Consider the following 3,523-nt stretch of genomic DNA (forward strand, 5'->3'; position numbering starts at 1 on the left):
CTCATATGCCTCTGTGCTTTTGACAGACTTACCAAAGCAACTTCGCAATTCACCATAATCAAAAATAACTTCACTGAACTTCTCTGATAAATATATTGAAATTAAACCAATGCAAAACGTAGAACCCTAGGGCATCCAACTATGACCCTTTTCTCCACTCTGCTCACAACAGCTTTTGGTTTCCTCTTGTTAAAATCCAGGAACCGATTCAATAGAGACAATTTTTAAAGTATTAAGAAACCGAAGCAAACAAATCTCAACTACAAATCTCACATTGTACATAAAAGACCCTAATTCATGACAAATTTGACATGAGTGAACTAGGCACCAAGCAACTAAATGATTACAAAGCAGGAGGGTAATTACTAATGCAAGAGCTGAAATGGGACATCAATTTATTTCTCAGCTAATTCTCAACTGTTTTCCCATTCATTCTTTATTGGATAACTTGTTTAAACAATCAAAGTGAGGTAAAAGGAAGCTATTCATACTTAGCTAAGGTACCTCACAGGGCTATACTAAGGCTTAGTTAAAATTTGTAAAGTACTTTAAAAATTTTTGAATGGACTATGAAAGTATTAATATTAGCCTTTCAAGTACCCATCCTATTTACACACACTGAATTTTCTGGTTTTGCACAAAATGCTTAACTGCCACTTTGTTTCCTGCCCCTAATAATTATGATTCTTTGTAAACTGCTTTTAGTTGCTGGAATGAAAGTCTCTATAAAGAACAAACATTAGGTCTCACTACATCCTGTGAGGTAGCCAACTCCAATTTTAGAGATGGGGATAGCGAGGTACAGAGATGAAGTTTGATATGCCCATGGTCAGATAGCTGGGGACAGAATATAGCCCAGACATAAAGTGAGCACCAAGCTTACTCTAGAGCTGAACTTGGCCCCAGTGTCATTACACTGAGTCAACTGCTCTAACACACCAGCGAACACTCCCCCCATTTCTAATCCATTTCATTGTTCCCTGCCATAATTGTACTCTCTGAAATTGTAAATCCTACGGGCAGGAGGCACAATATCAAACGCTTGCCTAAAAATCTCAATACATTATTCTGACTGTTTTGCTCAACCCGCACATTGAGAACAAGATCAGAAACACATGAGTACAAAATACACATTCCGGGAGAATAACTGTGAATTATACTGTGTCAGTATTAAGTATCTCACTCTTCCACTATACATATTGCTTAGATGGACCACCGTTATTTGTCAGTGACATAACTTTACAATCAGACAAATGAGAGCTAAAAAGAAATATTAATTAAAACCAGAGATGAGCTCAAGCTTCAAATGAGGATCTGAACCTTTCCAGAATTCTAGAGCCAGGGGGGGTTGGATAAATCCCTACTCAAAAGTTTCCAGGAGTGTAGGTATACAAGAGAAGTGATCACAAAGCCATCTATAGAGAGAAATATATATATATAATTTACACACACTCGAAGTTAAGCGTGCAGCAAAACACCAGGAATGTTGAATTAAGGGTACCACATTGTCCTTGACCTAGTGGCATCCTGGTTAAGCTTAATATAGATGGTGAAAAACAATAATAGGAGGTGTAGGTCCCATACCGTTTCATACGATGTAACCATAGCACCTCAAGTCCCAGGCTGTTGCCTGGGGAGTAGTGCTTGGATTTGCCTTTTACAGCCCACAATGTAATAATTAGCCGTCGGTGTGCAGAGCTGAGCTGTGGCTAACTGGAACATAAAAGCACATTAACAAGAACGAATACATTTAACAAGTATGTGACATAGGAAAAACATGCCCTCTCTCAGCCATATTTACAGTCACTGCTGGTACTGTATTAGCAGGCTCTTGAAATGAAAATACCCATATTCACACTTCCCCAGTTTAAAGCTTTTCCACTACAACTGCCCAACTCGTTGGGGGTTTGGGATTTTTGTGTGTGAAAGTTTAAAACTATTGTTTCTTTTCTTCGTGTTCTTTTTTTAACCCTCTCCACTTCACTGTTTTACATGTGTGTAATATTCACCCTTCAAAGAGATTTCCAACGAAAATGGCAGTGCTGCTAACTCTTGCAATTTTATTGTGAGCCTTACAATATTTTGCATTTTTCTTTAAGCTTCAACTCCTGGAGTCATGTGAATACATGAGAATGTCAGCTTTCATTTTTTAAAAAGTAAGTTTCTAGCCTTAATGGCTGCAGAGAAAAGATTGATCTGAGTGTAGTTTGAAGGTTCAAAACTAGAAGGCAAATAAAAAGAATCCCCCAATTTTTTTATTTTAAATCTCATTATTTTTAAGCTGCACTCATTATTTTGGGGGCCTGACTTGTGATTTTTGAATGCTTGCGGTTGCCAATAGTTAAATCACGATAATCCTTCGTTCCTCTCTAGCACTACATAACTAAGGATTTCAAATCACTTTACAAACATCAACATTGGTCAAGGTAGGAAATGACCCCTCAGATCTAGATGAAGTGTTGCATGCTGGGACCTGTAGTTTCAGTATTAAGAGAAAAAAGCATGGCTGCTATCAGATCAGTTTCACGAAAGATAAGTGGGGGCCATCAGCATCCTGCACCTTGGCCCTGTGGATCTGAACTCGGTGAAGGTTGAGCACCCCTACATTAGTACTACAGAACTGCATCCTTCACTAATGCATACAAATAATGTGCTCTGTAATGCAAAAGTGATATAAAGGCCAGCAGGCTGTTTCCTTCTCTTAGGACCACAGCATCGATAAAAAATTTAAGTGCAAGAAATAGTACCACGTGTCAGATTTGCCCATGTTTATCCTGACACAAAATATTACCCAATTACCTTCCTGAAACAGGCTGTGATCTAAAAACATCTGATGAAGTGAGCTGTAGCTCACGAAAGCTTATGCTCAAATAAATTTGTTAGTCTCTAAGGTGCCACAAGTCCTCCATCTCTCTCTCTGTTTGTCTAATATAGTTGTATGAAAAATGGTTCTCATCTGCTGGTTAATTGAATCCCACACCTCACCCTGCTTGCAGAGAGGAAGAGCTTAGTTTGTTCTGCACATTGTATTCACTTTGAATTTTCTGGTCCTAACCTGAAAACTCCCAGTTGAAACTACCATGTTTTGCATAGTTTCAAGCTGAAACCATTAAAAACTCAGAGAGAGTTCCTCTGATGTAGAACTCTTACAGGATTTAGTAAGAATGAAACCTATAGGTTATTTTCTATTATATTAGCTAGGACTTCTCCCTAGGGGTTCATGTGATTTCTATCCAGTATCACAAAATTCTTGCAGTTCACTTGAAATCCAGCCCAGATTTGTCCAAACCTCGGATAATATTTACAAACCTTAGACAAGTTTTGTGCTGATAATAAATTAAAAAACTTGGTGAACTTCACCTAGTTTGATGTTTGTTATAAAAGGTATTAAGATTACAAGTGGGTGAATAATTCATAATTGAGCAAATAATTTACTTCAGCACATCTTTTTTTAGTTTGGAAAGTGTCCACAAATGGATCACAGTTGACTCAAATATATTTGGTATTGGAACATTTTGGCTGA

The sequence above is a fragment of the Natator depressus genome, chromosome 11 (genome assembly GCF_965152275.1).
Source record: "Natator depressus isolate rNatDep1 chromosome 11, rNatDep2.hap1, whole genome shotgun sequence".
NCBI lineage: Eukaryota > Metazoa > Chordata > Testudines > Cheloniidae > Natator > Natator depressus.